We start from the raw sequence: 18,859 nt of genomic DNA, 5'->3' as shown, positions 1-18,859 counted from the left end.
AGTTGAGGCTTCATGGGTGGAGATTTCATTAGTCGCGGCTAACAGGCTAATTATCCGCTTCGGCGCACCTGTAAAACTTTACTGAGTGTCAATCTTACTCTGGCGCGGACCTAGGTGTGCGTGTGTGTGTGTGTGTGTGTAGTAGAAGGCATGTAGCAATACTGGTGCATGATGTGGAAATCATATCCATTATGTATCAAAGAGCACTCCGGCTTCGACAAAACAAAACAACAACAAAAATCCCAAAAGATACATTGATCTCTGGCCACTTGAGGCCGGCAAAGCATACATTCAAAAGTCACAATGCGTACATGCATGCAAAAATTGGATTAAATTCGATAAGATGTAAAATGCTCAGATGTAACAATGTGGCCGCATGCGCAAGAGTCTTTGGCATGACGAACGTCTCACCCTTTTGACTACTACGAGTGCCAAAAAAAAAAAAAAAAAAACCCTCATCCTGCCACCCCCGCGCACTCACCGGCGCCCCCTGCCCGGCAGCCTCTTTGTAGCGGTGTTGTGACTGTATCAGATGTGGGGGCAATAAAGCAGAGAAGCAGTTGGGGTAGTGGCTGGGGGGCCAACGTGTGAATTTGTAATGTGCTTATGCTGGAACGGCGGCCACAGGACATGCGGGCGCCAAAACGCTGAGCCATACTCCCACATGCTCGCCAAGCGGGGGGGAAGGGGAGGTGGAGCAAAAGGGAGGCCAACCAGAGCACCCTGAACACCTTTCATCGTAGTGAAGGTGCAAGTGAATGTGAGCTTTTCTGGAGTTGATCCACAACTCGCAAAGTTACAGTATGTGGAGCAGCGGGGATAAATCTTGGCGCCTGAACCCCTATAGTGATACGCAAACTGTAACTTGGGGTATTGGGGGGGGTCCATTACAGTTATCCCCCACCTATGCGTTTTCTTTTTTTTCAACCTAGCTTTCTTAGCTTTCTTTATTTGCTGAAAACCACAACTATTCACATTGTTTTGTACCGTTTTTAAAATGAAACAAACCCAAGCGTTCCTTCCTCTATTATGGCGCACCTGCAGAATGGGATGTGGAGGCACCCTGATGTCTTGCGAAGCCTGCCCTCTGCAGGAAGGGCTCTCATGTTCCCTCATGGCACCCTACCCCGCCTCCACATGAACTAGTCTGTGTTTCGTGTATTAATTGCGCCTATTTGCTGAGGTTTATTCTTTGCAAATCCATACTGTGCTCCCTGTCTGGGGGGGTTGTTTATTTCCCCCTTTTCCATCTGTGAAAACGGGGCGCTGTAAAAGGCGACCCGGCGGACTACCGTTCTGTATCCTCCTGTTGGTCGTTGTTTTTCATTGTCTCTTGGACAGGTCACGTCTGTTCCATTTTGTTGCACCCTGTGGTGCAACGACAAGCTATTTGGATTATTCTAAATAGGAATAGTCTCAAGGAACTACGAAGTGATTAATTGCAGCTGAGAAACAAACTTTGTATGATGAGCCTGCGTTGTTAGTGGAAGTTATGGAGCGTATTCGTCACATATGCACGTACATTACTACACTACCATTCCATTTTTCCCAATTGGGCTTAATGTATAAAGGTCATGAATACTTAGGTTGAAAGGTAAAAAAAAATAAATAATGGACAAATATTGTATGTTTATTTGGTATTAGGATTATGACAAGGTACATGTAAAAACGTCTCCCCTGTTAGAGATCCCTGCATCAAAAAGGTTTGCCAGCACGTACAGTTGCGACAAGAGCGTTCGGCTCAGCCCCCTGTGCACCGGCGGGTGGCGGGTCCAGGTCCCGGAAGGTCACCGAGCAGTAGAGGAGCAAATGGTGTCGCTCGCCTCAACGCCAGGGCAAAGTTCAAAGGGGGACTCTTACGAAAGCACTTCTTACCTACAGCACAGACGCATAAAAGGCGGCGTTCTTTTACGGCCACAAATGGCCTGCCAGTTTTGGACGCTCTCTCCATGAGGCTAATGAATTCAAGTAGTATGATGTCATCAAACAAAAAGATTTGAATGCAGTGCTGCTCTGAACAAGAGAAAAATACTTTTTTTGGGGGGGGGTTTACTTTTTTTACTTACTTCTTACTTTTCTTTATGTTTTGATCAATTTCTTGGCTGTAGTAAAACTGCTATCATAATCTCCTTCAAAGTGACAGTCAGTATAGAAATAAAAAAAATCCATTGGTTTGTGACCGATTGACCACTAATTTACAATTCGCGCTGTCACTTTCAGAGGGGGAAAAAAAACAGTTTTTACAAGACAAGATGGAGCAAGGCCGGCTTTCGTAAAAACGACCGGAGCGCTTTAAAAAAGGCTGGATTTCAATTCAGTCGGCAGATAGACGACTGCGAAGTCCCGAGGCTTCAATAATTCCGAGTTGAAGCCAGTTGTCGGCAAACTGCCGTCACCTTCACTCGGCTCCAACTCAGCCGAAGGTCCGCGAGGTTAAGAAAATACAACGACGTTTCATTGGTGCTTTGGTAGCGAAGGCTTTTCTTTACCCCGGGCCCCGCTCTCAAAGCCGCTCCCTCGCGCAGACGTGCTGACTGCGGTGATTTTGTGGGCGCAGTGGACCGTGGTGCACCCTTCACCACTCGCCGCTGCGCAGGCGGGGGTGCGCCGCTCGCCGCTCGAGCGGAGACGCTGCGAAAGCCATTTCGCTGCACCCCGGAGGCCCGCTGACTTCATGTGATGTGGCCGGCCAGGTGGCTTGTCAAATAAAATCTCATATTGCTGCAACGCTTTCGTCATGAGCTTCAATAAAAGAAAAGGGAGCAACTTCCTTTTTTTTTTTTTTTTTAAACGTGGTTGTGCTGACAAATTTGCAATCCAGAAAATGGGAAGCGGTGGCTTTAAGAGATAATCGCTCAAACAGGTTTTGGATTATCAAGACAAGTTAGACGATTATTAATAAGAACAACAAATATCCATGACCTTTACTACATCACGACGGTAACAGAAGACTGATCATTTATCTGCCTCTTCTTTTTTTTCATACGGACAAATAGTATGCAAGTCACCTTATCTAATAGTTAATTTATCAAGTATACAAACATTTTTTCATGAGTACTTAATTTTCACATATGTAAACAAAAAATGATCATTTCTGCGGAAATGGATTTCAAAGGTTGTTTGGTATCAGGAGAAATAAAGCAAATCCCAGATGGAAAAAAGTAAAAAGCTAAATTTCTTTTGGATGATGTCAGGGGGTAAAAAAAAAAAAAAAAAAAAGCTTACAGTTGGAAATCATCCCAACCAAAGCCTACTTTGATGGGCTAACGTGAGGAAACGGTTATGGCGATTAAACGTAATCTTTGATATCCAATTTTACACAGCAAAATTGGCACCTCACAACCATGACGCAAATCCATTTGTCCATCTTCACCTCAAACATAAAACCACCACTATCGTATCCATATGCCGTTATTTGAAAGTCAAACTACTACATAGTGTTGCTCTAATCCAAACAGTTTGACACCAACGATAAAGAAACACTTTGACATCTGGAGCAAATGATTAAATCTAACTTTTATAAACTTTATCTCGATTGCACAGGATGTCCTGACGCTTCACAGTATGAAGGTGCCGGCGTTGACCAGTGGGGAGTGTTTACACACTTGTGCTACCTCCGCCGCCACGCATAGACACACACCCACACCCACACACACACACACACCGCTGGTGTACCTCCTGTCCCCCTCCGCTTCCACATCTAATATATCAAAGCATCGCAGTGTGGCTGCGGATCTCGGCGAGGCTGCCTTCACTTCCTAGGCAGGAATATTCTTGATCTCGCGCACTCCAACACACACGACGCAAGGTGATGAAGGACGGTGCCCCCAGCTGATTCACACACACTTTTTCCTCACAGACACCTGCAATAACACCACATACATACGCACACACACACACACGCAAGATGCACAAATGATGGCTTATGCGGAACCTGCCTGTTGTATACTTGGAGGATTAATATCGATTTTTTTTTAATTAATGATTTTTAAAACAAAAACTAGACAGAAGTTGACAACTTGTTCTGTGTACAAATAGTTGTGTGTCTGGAAAGCCTTTATCTGCCTATTTTTTTTTTTTTATGTGACTAAAGCAACACTGGGACTAATTTCCATACAGTTTGTAATACCAGCCGACTACCGAGTTTCAGAGCCATTTTCAAGCAATGGCCACCGGACTCCAAGGTGTGAAACGCCGAAAAGCCGAAAGGTAAGCAAGGCGGGATGTGGGCTGGCCCGTTTTGCACCTATCGCAGATCATCTGTTTTCTGGGTTTGGTCATGTGATGCTCGCAAGCAGAGCCGTGATTGGTCGTTACCTGAGCAACTGCGATGTCCTTTTCGGTCCACAGAAAGCGGCAAAATGGCTGCCCCTGAAATGGATAAAAACAGGTGGAGTTTGGTGCCCAATTCATATTCCATAAACGCAATATTAATCGGATGAAGTGGCAAAAACTGTTTCATTCTTTACACTCTAATTCAATTATTGCCATTAGTGTATGCTTTAAAAGTGCAATATTATAAAGTGAAATTAAATAATAAAAAAACATACAAAAATATTTGTTTTTTGGGGGCTTGTACGGATTAATTGCATTTCAATTCATTTCAATCAGGAACAATTGAATTAAAGTCAAGATACCGGTATACTGTATGTCTTTAAAGCGCAGCATCATTTTGTTTAAAGGCCAACGGGGTGTCACATCGCAGGTCATAAAACAAAATACTATTTTGTACAAACTATTTTTGTCCGCAAAAACATTTCCAAATAACTGTTAAAAAAAAAAAAAAAAAAAAAAGAAATCCGCTAATTACACGCGAATAAAAAAGTACGAAGCACATGGAGGACAGAATAGAAGAGTCACTTGTTGCACTATCATGTGTAATATGTCATGAGTAATTGCACTGGCCTATCTTGACTGATAAAGCCTATCTTGGGTCCACTTCCTAGTGAGCGGCAGGAGGAGGAGAAGGAGGAATAAAAAGATTAGAAGGGAAAACAGTGGAGCCATTCATGGAGAGGCTTCCTCTGGGAATGTGGTGCTTTGTACCGACAAGAACTGTGTGAGGACGTGCGCGTGTGTGCGTGCGTGTCCGTGTGGGAGTCCGAGAAACACATCAGGGTCAAGCAGAAATCATCAGAATAGGTGCCGGAATCCAATAGAGCGGAACATGGTTGTATGGATTTGATCCATATGTAGATACATGTATAGAACTCACAACTCAGCGCGTGTGGTCTCATCCTCCCATCCTGTTTGGGGATGGAGGGGGGGGGGGATTGTGCTTCCTTTGGCTCAGAACCCTCTGTTGTGACTACATTATAAGGCCCAACTCGGACGCCCCCGCCTCACCTACGACACCCTCTGAAGCCAGGCAAAGTCCAAGCCAAGATGTTGCAGGTTTAAATAAATTCATTAAAGAAGGCGTCCTTGGTTTATAACATACTATATGTGATTTCGAGATTAGTTTTTTTTTTTTTCCCCATCACTAATGTGTGTAGGTTATTGCTAGTAGACTGCAACTTGAGAGTGATTTTTCCTCAGGCTACATAAAAATGATGTGGAGGGTCACATCCTGCGCCGGGCCTTCAGTTTGACACCTGTGATCTATTCCATTAGTTCTCCTTTAAGGAAAAATACTTGCCCAGCAATGCACCCTGACAAAGTACACACAAAAACACACACGCGCACGCGCACACACACACACACACACACACACACAAACACAGGCCAGCAAGACGGAGAGTCACAGGGGGGGAAACCTGGAATGAATTTGTCTGTGTTTACCCAAAATATACAGAACCCAGGCCGCCTCCGTCCAAGCCGAGCGCCGACAAATCCGCCAACCGCTTATCAAATTAAACCGCCATTAGCAGCGTAAACACGCGAGCTGGCGCGTACGCTCACAAATACGGCAGAGCGCCTCACGCGTTCACGCAAGAGCCCTCCTCCTTCCTGCTCGTAATCCCCGTGTCTTTGGTCACCCGCTTTGGTGTCCGGAAGTGTGCGGCGGATTGCAGAGGTGAGAAAAATGACTCAATGCTCTGGACTTGGGCTCAATGCTGACTTACAGCGTCTCTGCACACCAAATATGGCTCTCTTTTAGTAACACGCTGCTCAGACTGAGAACAACAAATAAAATCATGCGACGTCATTGTGTTTTAGGGTTAGCTCAACTTTTATGCTAAGAAAACATGCTCTCATAGCTTTGCTAATATCGTGAATTGACGAACAAAAAAAAAATGCTATGCTAGCTTATGATAACTGGGGAAAAAAATGACACCTGACTTGTATGGGGTTTTTTTTCAAATTAGACAATTTCTGAATGCCGGAAGCTATTTTTAAGCTAACAGAAGACAACCAATTAGCAATTAATCAACGTGGGACAGGACACATCAAACAAGTACTTGAAAGAAGGCCACGGTTTTCTCTTTATCTTTTCATATTTTCATCATCTCCATGAGTTGAAAAAAAGTAACGAGTTTATTATGACTAAGATGAAAAAGTATAGATGTTTTCAAATGCAGGCAGCAAAAGTAAAAAGTTGTCCGAAAAATTGAATAAGGTACAGTAGCAGAGTATGTATACTTCATTCCTTCCCACCAATGGTAGATTGGCTCCCTTAATGTCACACCTGATGAGACAAGCAGCGCCCCCCCCTCGTCACCCCCCACCAAGCGTGGCATCCGGGCTAATTCCTTCCATGCGCGCTTGTTAATGAGCAGGATTCTGCCGTAAAGCGGCGAGCGCAGGTAACAAGTCTCGTGAAAGTCAGGCAGCTGTCGGGGGGGATTTATCTCATAACGGCGGCTAAGGTAAACTGCCGCAGTGAGAGACGGCTGTAAAAAAACACAAAAAAAAAAAAAAACGGGCGATTCTTCCTTCCTTTTTCCTGTGCGGCCCTGAGGGAGCGCCTGACCGGAGTGAATGGAATAGTCCATCAGTGTAAAGCAGTCATCATGCAAACAGAACGACATGGCTGAACAAATCGCCTTTATGGCCCGTGTCCCACGTACGGATAGTGGTTAACGATGCTAAAATAATTAATTATATCGGTGGGGGAAGTGGCCACACAGGAGGGTCATTCCCAATACTGACAAGTAACTGGAGCTTCAAGAAAACAGAAAACGCTCCAGTCATGAGACCTCCACCAAGGCCAAAAATAATCTTGAGCACGTCCGCCTAACTGGACTGGAAAAACAATGGCAAACTGGGCGACGCCTTTCCACTCCAGTCCTGTAGGGGGAGGCAATAGAAAAGGGACGCTAAAATCTTGTACAGGCGTTCCTCGGTTTGCCCGAATTTGTAAATGGGAATGTGCCGTAGATTATGACTAACCTCTGCTAACATAGTAGTTAAACCATAGTTACAGTAAATATTTGTATTAAAAGACGAAATGGGCCATGGATATAAAACAATCAAATAAAAACCAGTAAGTACGGCGGTAACTGAGCGTGGCTACGTGCGCCGTGTGACACACACAGTGTGGCACAGTTCGTAACCACGAAACGTGTCACACTGTAAACGGAGGATTCTCTGTATTGGATTGCGCTGGGATGTCTACCAAATGTCGGTTCCAGTGAAGACATTCCAGTCAAGCTGGAATGGGATTGCTAATAAGAATCCATTTTCAATGTTTGCGCGTCCAACTAGTAGGCACGCCATCGTGCCTTCTCCCCTGCACATTATCCAAACAGAAACTCAATTGTCCCACTCGGAAATTTCAGCCCGCGTCTCCTCTTTTTTCTAATCCATCCAAGTGGAGGCCTTCTCCAGCTTTTACAGGAACAAGGAGTCATGAAATGGTTGATTTCAGATGGCAGCGCGGGAATGTTTTCAGTTAACTTTATTGATCCGTGGCCCGCGCGAGGAACCTGGGCCCAGGCGGATTCACACCTCCCGACATTTGGGAGATACCTTCAATGCCAGATGGCCGGGAGCCTGCGCGCCCCCCCCCCTGCGGCGATATCGACCTCTGCCATGGCCAAAAATAAGAAAGCGGTTTTGGAATGCTAGCATTTAATGTGTATTTAATTGAGTTTATGTCGTGAAAGAGGTCACTGTTGCTTAGCAAACTGTATAGTTCTACATTTCTAGTCAAAAACCCCCCAAAAATGTTTAATCAAACGTTAAAGGGGACGTTAAAGAATATGTCCTATGCAAGCCCACTATAGTTGAAACAGGGCATTCTGATTAATTTTGCGTTTGTGGAATAAGTGGAATAAAACACGTTTTTAGCCAAGTCCGGGGGCGGCCATTTTGTCTTCTCTCGACTGAAAATGACATCCCAACTGCTCACAATGACCAATCACGACTCAGATTCAGAAAACAGAGCAGTCGTGATTGCAGAGATGGCTAAAAACGAGTGGATTAACACTTATTCCACAAACGCAAAATGAATCAGAATGCCGTGTTTTAACTAGTGGGCCTGGTGGGAACTTATTCTTGAAAAAAACATGTTTGGGTTGACTTCCGCTTTAAACACGCTCCAATACGACCATGTTTTGTGCTTTTGTATCAACAGCCCGCTCACAACAGCTCTGTGTGCCGACATGGTAAGAGAAAATAAATTGGTTCTCATGTTTTCGAGAATTGCATGGTCATATAAATATAGGAAGAAGTACAGTGTTGAATCACATCTGAGATCCAATCACATCTTTGCGACTTTATCTCTTCTCCGGGTGATTTCATCGCGGTTATCTTTGTCACCCTCAATTTCACGTTCCCTGATAATGCTTCTAAATACAACAAATCCGTTATTTTTCCACTTAATGTAGCTGTGCCACTTCACAATGAAGGCATTGTAGACCCTCACAATATTCTTGAACATGGTTGAACATAAAAACCATGATTTCTAGTTGACAGTAGTAATAGTATGACATCAGTCTTTTGGAGAAGAAAACATTTTTAAAAACAGGACCAAAGTTTTGCTTATTGTTCCCATGGAAGGTTCATTTCTAAAATAGACATGAAAATACTACAGGTGTAAGTACTCACATTTTTCGTGAGGAATATTTCAGTGCAGCACCCAACATAAAACAAATCCGGTGAGGGAGAGGAAGTCTTAAGTGGCTCGCGTTATGAGGACACGTCTGACTATGTCTTATGTCCAGTAAGAGCATGACATCATCATTGCACAAGTATGACACATTTACCATAAACCTCCTAAGTCCTTGGCTTTTCCCACGCAGTAGCGCCACAAATCGGAAAAAGCAAAAAAGAATAGGATGGCTTAGGGGGTCGTTTTTATCTTGCCACTAGGTGACCGGTAGGGACAGGAATGTGGGACATTTCAGTGTCTAGAAGCACATCCCAGTGTTCCTCATTATTTTGTTTAGATTCGCAACATGTTAGTTCCCCTCGGGGACGGAAAAGCAGCGAGGTCCTTCTCTTCCCACAGCTGCCCCGGCGACCGCTCGGCTGTCAATCACCTCCACATCACGTGAGGCCTGTTGGCATCATCGTGGTTGTGAAGGTGTTTCTAATTCTTGCTCATATTTATTCAGCCTCCGCACCGCAGAGTCCAGTTCAGCTCTGCTTAAGCGTCAACCTCAAGATGAACTGCTTTTAACGACGAAAAGGAAACTTTTGGCATAGTTTTGCACAAAACCGGAATACGTTTTGTGAAAGCCCTTCGGACCTTAAGCAGGATATATGCAAAAGTGTTTCATATAGTTTGAAAAAATAAATTGTGTTCCAAGATTGCTTCCTTATAGAGGAAGTCAACTTAAACATTTTTTTTTCAAGAATATGTTCTATGCAATCACGGCTGACCTGTTTTCAGAATTAAATAAAATAAATTAAAATTCTAATTAATACCTTTAATCAAACTGAACATTAGGACTTACTAACTTTTAATACTTAAAAGATTTCCAGGATTCTTTTCAGTACAGTCTACCATTATTAATTGTCATGCAAGTACATAAGAAGTTAGACAAGAAACTATTTTAATGAAAAATAGACGTTGCGCTTTTGACGGAAAAATATGCTATTATTATTAAAAAAAAACACAAAAAAAACATCTTAACGCTCACTATTGAATCTACATTATCTTTTCTGACAGGCTAAATCACATTAGACAGTCTACAAATGTGTTTTCCCAATGACATTAATTTGACTAAATTGCTGTTTTTTTGTAATACAATATCCCTTTTTTTTTAATACTCGTGTTGACTTGAGAGCTGGTCCATTTTTGTGTTCCATACATACGCCTGCAAAACTTGTCAATTAATATCATGTGTTTCTTTCCACACACGCATGCACAAATTAGAGGCTGAAACCACCATGCCGCGCTCCATCATTACGCCAATAAGAGTTCACATTAATCTCCGCGCACTGACGACTATTAGCGCCGCACCGCAGAGGCTCCCGGGGCAGAAATAGCAGCCGTCGGGCTGGCTACGATGCCGGACGGCACCTTGCGAGGGACGCTTGAAGAGTGTCGCTGTACAAACTGCCTGATGGCCAGCACATGCCCGCACGCCCGCACGCACAAAACCAGAACATGTTTAGCCAAGGTTTATTAAACCGGGTTTTTTTTTTTTCTGCTCATACATCAACTGATTTGGAGCATAACGACCCGCCAGACAGTTTTGCCGTTAATTAAATGTAACATAAGATCGTTTGAGTAAAGCCATTTGGAGCGATGGAATTATAAATCTTTGCTGTTTTTTGTTTTTTTTTCCCTTTTACGCTGACGAGCACAAAAAAAGTGACACAACTATAGTTTGTTCATTTGATAGCTAGTGGGATTATGCCAAAAAAACTATTATCACGACACTGTGTGAAATTTATTTTCACTTTGCCATTTGAGCCAGCCGTTGCAAAATTTCTTATGGCACACAATGAAGTGGCCTTATGGAACCAGTTTAGCACTAGAATTTCCATCGAACTTTGTGTGGGCCAAAATACCCGATCTGAATTGTGAACTTTTCTGTACCCTTCTGTTAGTCAGTAGGGTACATTTCTAAGGTAAAAGAGACACAAAATACTCAGAAACAGGCTTGTCAGGACCCAAATTAGGGGTTGGGTGGGATTGGAATGCTCAGTGGCTTGGTGCTGCCTCTCACAGGTCACTCTTGGAACTACAACAAAAAACAAACGGTTGGTTTGTTGTTTTTTTTTTCCCCCCGCAGGGCGATTTTTTCTCCCCAAATTTTAAAAATCGAGCGTATATCTCACTTTTCATCACCTCCCATGAACCAAGATGTAGCATGCGAACGTAAAGTCAAATCATGGAGGTGGTTAAAAACGGTTAACAGTTTGGCATTGGCAGAAGTTAGTTAACAATAGCTCCAAACGTGGCCAAAACAAGGAAGGGCAAAAATGGCTGGTGGGAGGAGAAAGGGGGGTGCCGAGCCTTCGTGCGTCTGGACAGGAAATGGGCCACTTTAAACTTTGACCCCAGTCCACTAGGCCCTTTTTTTTTTTTCTGTGTGCGTCTTGGAACAGGTTCTTATGGGCTTGACCGACAGATGGTCGTCAGCGAGCCGTGCAGGTGCTCTGCCCCCAGGTGGAGACAGCGGGTGAAAGTCCACCGAGGGGGACGGAAAGCTTGGAACGGTGGTCAGGTAACAAACTTGACCGGGGAGTGTCCACTTTGATGGGTTGGGATCGGTTCTTGGCGGGACAAAACCACGAGGGTTGTTTGCTTCACCGCTGGGCCGCAATAAAAGAATATTGCCTCAGTGACCTTCCCGGAACACGACCTCGGATATTGTTCCCTTGAAAACGGTTTGTTCTGCTTTCAACATTTTCGGACCGGACCGCAAACGCCGAGCGGGAGGAGGAGGAGGAGACTGAGGAGAGCGGGAACGCGGCATGGCGCCCCCCCCCCCCCCCCCCACGAGCGGCGGGGGCCAGGGGTCACTGCTGGCGACTCTTCCCTGAAGGCAAGTCGGCTGCAAGCGGGTAATAATAAACGCTCTACGTTTTGGATTTCTGGGCCAGCAAGTCTGCCTTCGGGAAGTTCTTGACGAAAGCTTAACGGGAATTGGACAACTAAAACAATGGACGCCATTTGTTTACGTGTGGAAATCGCAACCTGAAACAGATCCAAATCATCAAATCTAGGGGGAAACAATGTAAATGTTGATATATGACGCATTTCGGGGTACCAGGTAAGGGACTTGTTATAAATCTGAAGAAAATCTTATTTATCCTAAAATGTCCATTTCAAACCAAAATGTCTGACTTCTAGTGTCTTTTTGGCCACATGGCTGCTTGACATTTTTTGTGGGTGTTCACTCACGATAGACATGCCTACCAGATTTGATGTTGCCAAGTGACACTGGCTTTGGCGGGTGAATATGAAAAACATTTTAGTTTTTTAATCAAAATGATGCTTTATATTCAAATATCAGACTTCACGTGTGTCAGGAATGGTTTTTTATGATTTTTTTTGTGGATAAACTCATGACAGAGTTTATTGGCACATTAAATTTAGTATAGCAGATAAAAACTGCTATGGTATACCACGTGCAACTGCCTTAAGGGGCTAATTTTAAATACATTTCAAGTTTTTGAAGGCCTGCTGGAAATGATGGCTAATGCGGCCGCGTCACACCAAAACGGCCAACTTCCTGTGTCTTTTTCAGAGTTTTTCTTATCCCTAAACATGATAGACACGAGTACCAAATTTTATGTTGCGAAGTGAAAACTGGCTTCGAGGGCTAAATCTGAAAGATGTTTCATTTTTGATGGACCTCTCTTGCATGGCTGCTTTAAAAATCGCAAACTTTTCCTGACTTTTAGGGCATAGGTTATCAAAAATATTTGGTGGGTGGGTCTAACATATCTCATGTTGCCAAGTGAGACTGGCTTTTGGAGGCCGAATGTTACAAACACTGACACCTAACAAACATCATTCTACACTAAGGCGAACACACTGAACCTTTTTGGTTTGGTTTTGGAATATAGCAAAGCAAAAATGAATAAAGGAACACACACACACACACACAGAGACACGCATGCACGCACACGCAGCTAGAGTTTGGCCCAGCCTAAATAAGTCCATTCCAGACGTCTAATCCCAGGCTTCGCCGTGTTTGTTTTTGTGTTTACGGAAGAATGTCAGCCGTCTGAGGACACGGCACGGAGAAAGGTCAAACCGCGAGCCCTTTGGAAAGACTCGGCAAACATGATTAAATTCTAATTTGTCATAGAAGGGATGCCGTTTGCGATTGCGCTGCTAACGCAGGCTTGAATGCATGCGGGCGTTCAACACAAGCGTTGCGCTATGATGAAACCCGTGCTACGATAAAGCTTACATTACCAAGAGGCCTGTAATATTTATTGCATTCATTTAGCTCGATTTTTTTTTCCCAACCACACCCCTGTTCAAATTGACCAGGATAAACCATTTAAAAAGAAATTACGCCATTCATGCTGTGCAACACAAACGAACCTTCTGAATAAACGATTGAAATCGACTGGTGGCACAAGTGTGCACACCCTCTTATAAATGGGATGCGGCTCTGTTCAGAATTAACCAGTCACATTCAAATTTATGTTAAATGGAAGTCAGCCCACACCTGCCCCCATTTCAAGTGCCGCCGATTCACACCAAATACATTTCAGATGTCTTAGTAGGCTTTTTCTGACATTTACCCCAACTCTGAACGTTTTCTGCCAATACTTCAAAAACTATTTTGAACTGTTCATTATTCCCTCCACCTTGACCAAGACCGCAGTTTGAGCAGAGGAAAAATGGCCCAAAGCATTATGCCGCTGACGCCATGCTTCACTGTGGGTAAGGTGTTGTTTTGCTGATGAGCAATTTGGGATTTGTGCCAAATATACCTTTCGAAGGTATGGCCACAAAGTTCAACCTTGGTTTCATGACAAAATCTCCCAAACAAGGGAAAAAGCATGTTAATAAATCAAACTAAATCTATCGATTTGTCTATCAAGCCTAATTTGACAACCTGAGAGGTATAAAGTACAGATAACCGTTTTCAAATGTAGGGAGTAGCCAGCAGGAAAATGGAAAAAAAAAAAAAAAAGTCCAAATACCTGATGAAGAAGGTGGAAGAAAAAAAATTTAAAAAAAAAGAATTTCTACTTACACTGCTACTTCCCACATGCAGTAATCCCTTCTCTCTATACATGTTGAAGCTTTGTTTTGAAATGTGGGTTAACACCGGATAATTGGCACACATCTACACCGACAAAGATGTAAACATGCAGGCCGAGATCTTCATCGGTGAGGATGGAGACAACAAAGTTTGGCGCTGAAAGGTTGTTAATCTGTGATGGATCTTTGGCTCGCCGACACGGCGGTGATGGTGTCGCTCGGGAATGTTGCCGCCTGCCTGCATGAGGGGAACATGTGTTGCTTTGTGCGCTACGTGGTCCGTGCACTCATTAGTGCGAGCTGCAGCGCAGACTAGCTCCAGTTACAGTAGTAAACACCACCTTTGAAGTTTTAGTGGAGGCCGAGCAGGCCCAAGAATGGAAAAAAAAAAAAAAAAAAGAGTGAGAAAAGAGGGGGGGGGGGAATTATCGAGGAAAAAGCAAGAGGACAATGAGGTCACGTGACCAAGGGGACGTTAAAGTAAATGATGCACAACACATGCACCTGTCTAAAAAGGAAATAGAAATTGCTCGCATTCTAAAGCGTTGAAACGCCTTGCTGTCTTTGACATTGCAATAATGGCTGAACCTTTTTTTGGGGGGGGGCGGGGGGGGGGGGGGTTCTTGAAAAGTGATGGTTTTGGGGTAGCAAGGACTCCGCCTGACATATACAAAAAGGCAATGATGGCACGGATAAGATTTCAATATTCTTTCTTAGTAAAAATTATACAAACAAGTAAACCACAGTATAAAAAAAAATATTACTGATGCATACTTACATCTTCCACACCTCCGGAAGCCGAAGAAAGTCATTTCTGGAAAAGATGGAACGAGTGTTCAAGGAATCAGTGACTGCAAGGACTTACTCCTAAATATCACATTTGCACAGAAAACCTAACAAAATAATTAACAACCCAACAATACATTCAAAACAAGAGTTTCCAAAACATCAATTTACTGTGACCTAAAATGTTGACAACGTATTATCAATTTGGAAATAGCTCGGCCTTAACACCTGTGTGTTTACAGTATATATTTATGTCAGTGCAAGTGTGTATGTGCCATTAAAAAAAAAAAAAAAAAACACACATCCCTTTAAATAGTGCACGTTCATGTGGGTGGGTGTCCGTGTTGGCGAATCGGCAGGCGGGCGTTGCAATAAACAGATGTGGAGTCTTTATGAGGTCTTTACAACAGGTTCAGCTGTGCCCAGATGTTTATGCACGCTCGTGCGTGTGTGTGAATGTGAGAGAGTGACAGAGAGGGAAGCACAACATGGAAACCTCTCATTAGTGAAACACGGGCAAAAAAGGCCATGTGTTTGTGTTTGGTAGGGGTTGGTAACAATTACCTTCAACGTGATGCAAAAATGTGTTCAAATCGTACCCTAATTGCATTTTTTTCACTTCAGTGAGCGACAGTGTAGCTAAAACGTGATTGTAAATTAAAATTTGGCACACCACACAAGCAAAAAAAAAATAACGGCTTGTAACTCAAAACACGTGTGAATATGGGCATTTGTAAGTCAAAACACCACTGTACTTACATCGTTTTGTTATAAGAAATAGATAGGTAGCAAACTACAATTTTGAGACACAATGTCGCTAGCTTGTATTTCACTTGCTTTCATAGTATTTTATTAATCTCGCAAGAGGACGCTCACAGGTTTTGTTTGTACGATTTAAAACCAAGAAGGTACGCGAGCCATTTTATGGCGCAAATCACGCGAGGACACGGCAAAATTCAAGTTGACTTTTCTTCCTCTTTCACAATAACCTCCAGCGCAAAATGACTTGCGGACACGCTGACGCCACACGGATTTTTAGCACCTTCGCTCGTAAATTTGTGGAAAAACAAAAGAAGCTGAGTCAAAATAAAGGATTTACGGCGTGGGGGGGGGGGGGCCTGGAGATTTTAGACAATATGAAAATAAAAAGACGCAATAAAGCTGCGCTGGGCCCGATTGTGGTCATCGCAGGGATGTGGCGGCGCTCCAACATGGCCGACTTTATTGCTACATCTGAAAAAGCAAGCAAGCGAGAGAGCGCGGCGGGGACGTCAACAGATTCAGAGACCATTAGAGGCAAATCTTTTTCCCGACGTGGCCGCGATCTCCAGCGGGCCGCGGTGGCTGGAGGGGGGGCCCGGCCCCTTCTTAGGCCTACTTCCAAGGAAGGCTCAGTTTACCGAGCTTTTTATCGACACCTTTTTTTTTTCCCCCTTCTTCTTTGGCTTTACATAAATCCTTACGTCACATGGCAGGCCTGACTATTAAAGTGACTTTTATAAACATCAGGAGGGAAGTAGGAATTTGTGCTTTTAAAGGCTAGAACAGAGTCAAACGCACAAATAGTTTTGTGCCATTTGAATTCACCGCAACGCTCTTGCCCCACTAAAACCTACTAGCGACATTTCCGTCTGTTCGTGGAATCATTTCACAAGACATCCGCATTTACAGTGCATCCCAAAAGTACTTGCGGTGCCAATGACATGTCCTTAAAGACAATCATCTCACTGTCACAAAGCTTTCTTAAAACGGAAGTTTTTTCAAGAACGTTCCCAGCAGGCCCACCAGTTGAAACACTGCATTCTGATTAATTTAGCGTTTGTGGAATATAAGTTAAGCAGCAAAATGCACTCGTTTTAGCCATCTGTGAGGGCGGCCATTTTGTCTTCTGTCGACTGAAAATGACATCACAACTGCTCACAACGACCAATCATGGATCACATTCAGAAAATAGGTCAGCCGTTTTCCACCCATAGATGGCTAAAAACAAGTGCATTTTGCTGCTTAACTTATATTCCACAAACGTAAAATTAATCAGAATGCCGTGTTTCAACTATAGCGGGCCTGCTGGGAACATATTCTTGAAAAAAATATGTTTACGCTTTAAGCAAAATTTTGGTAATACACTGTCACATAGAATTGGACTTTTCTAAGATTTTGGAAAGAAGAGCTTTAGGACACAAGGGAGGGAAAACAAGTCCTCAATGTTAAGACAACGTCCACAACAGACCAAACGTAAATGTTCCATCCCGAACCTCAAGACTCCCATGCCAGGGAAAAAGCTACAGAAAGAAGAAACAGAGCATAGGTCTTGAATCTTAGCTTGCTTCCTTGGCAAACGGAACAAGGTCACTTTCTTTGTACTTATAAAAACACAGTTGTCACTGTATTTCATTAGTTTGATGACTGTGGACTGATGGCAAACTGCAAATAAAGTGAAGCACCCATCTAAAAACATCTCGCCTGTTAATGGTTAAAACGGTTTTAAATCCAAGCAAAATGTGGCATGTTGACACTTTCTGAGGTTCCACTGTGATTGAAATCCAGCAGTTTATGTACCACTGTCCTCCTTGTGCGTGAAAAACATTTTTTTTTTTTTTTTTGCGGGCGTCTTGGTATTTTTTGGCCGGCGCCGCACATCAGAGGTTTGGGTTTCACGGATCATAGCAGGGGAGCGTTGAAACTGGAGACTAGGACAACAAACACGGCCTCCGTATTTTTAGGTTGCCAGTATAAAATCCACTTTTTACAGTTTGATGCGCAGGCGTAGCCAAACAAACTGTGGCCTTCAAAAAACAGGACCGGCGTCCACAACTGGGATGGGATCACTGATGCATTCATACACGGATGAAGATGAGTTCCTCTATGTTTACATTTACACTAATATACAAAATGAATGCTTTACACTACAAAGTTGAAAAGACTTGCACTCAATAAGAATATTTCATTTGCAAGAACAGAGCTTTAAATGGAAAGAATTATGCGGATGAAGACAAGCTAGGCAGTCACTACAAGAATACATTTGCCAGAGAAAAAGTAGCAATTAATTGCTTTTATTAGGCCACAAACTATGATTGCAAATTACACAAGCAACAGCATTTTGAAAGTGTTTTGCACACCATTTATGTTAACTTGTCGCCACCTATCGACTAAAAGTGGACACTGCCCAAGCAACGTAGACAAACACTAAATGCAAATTGGGATGATTTAGAGTAAACAAGAAATATAAGACGTTGAAACTCTCTCTTGGACTTTCTGTAGCTGTAGTTATTTAGCTAGTGGAGACTTGCAAAACTTTTAGCACTACTCCAACAAGTACAGATACTGTTGTTACCGTTTGCTTACTTTTCGAGGGGAAATTTGCCAGAGGATAATAAAGCACCAACATTAGTAAAGCACATAATGTAATAGCTAATTCATTTCAGTTGGTTAAAAGAAACTTGCTAGAGCATCCAATTAAATTACTTTTATCTTACATTTTAATTGCGCAGCCGTTGTTGTTTACCTAGGAAGGATGATGGCGCTGAACGTCCGCATTGGACGACGTCATCACAAAGCTCGCCGGGGAAATCGGTAATATTAGATAAATAAATGAATACAAAAATATCCATAAGAGCAAAAGCAACAAAAATTACAAAAAAAAGTGAGCTCCTGTCAGGTTCGTGTTAAATGTCTCTCTAAGACAGGGCTGTGCAAACTCGGTCCTCAAGGGCCGGTGTCCTGCCTGTTTTCCATCTATCCCTGCTGCAACGCACCTGATTCAAAAGATCATGATCACGCTCCTTCCGAGCTTGCTGATGAGCTGATCATTAAATCAGGTGTGTTGCAGCAAGGACAGCTGGAATACAGGCAGGAATGCGGCCCATGAGGACCGGAGCTGGACATGTCTGCTCCAAGATAAAAGCTCTCGGGGTTTTAACGGTAATTAAATGGCCATGGTGTATATGAGAAAGAAGTAGACTAATGTATGTTGCATTCCAGAATACAGTGGCAAAGAAAATGGCA

At 43.3% G+C, this 18,859-nt stretch overlaps 1 long non-coding RNA gene across 3 annotated transcripts in view; it reads right to left on the bottom strand.

Annotated features, from left to right (window-relative positions):
- The window catches only part of LOC147128163 (uncharacterized), a 46,742-nt gene extending 28,128 nt beyond the window's left edge, over positions 1 to 18,614 (bottom strand). For 2 of the 3 annotated variants that reach the window (XR_015083987.1, XR_015083988.1), the window contains exons 1-3: positions 18,331 to 18,614; positions 14,847 to 14,882; positions 4,318 to 4,371 (exon numbers count right to left, since the gene is read on the bottom strand). This is a non-coding gene — a long non-coding RNA (uncharacterized LOC147128163). The remainder of the gene's footprint in view (positions 1 to 4,317; positions 4,372 to 14,846; positions 14,883 to 18,330) is intronic. The other variant, XR_015083989.1, reaches the window with a different exon arrangement.
- Positions 18,615 to 18,859: the final 245 nt, after the last annotated feature.

Source organism: Filicampus tigris, chromosome 20 (genome assembly GCF_054856515.1).
Source record: "Filicampus tigris isolate MCC_2025a chromosome 20, RoL_Ftig_1.0, whole genome shotgun sequence".
Classification (NCBI taxonomy): domain Eukaryota; kingdom Metazoa; phylum Chordata; class Actinopteri; order Syngnathiformes; family Syngnathidae; genus Filicampus; species Filicampus tigris.
Note: the sequence above shows the minus strand (reverse complement) of the source record. Positions and strands in the feature narration are given on the sequence as shown.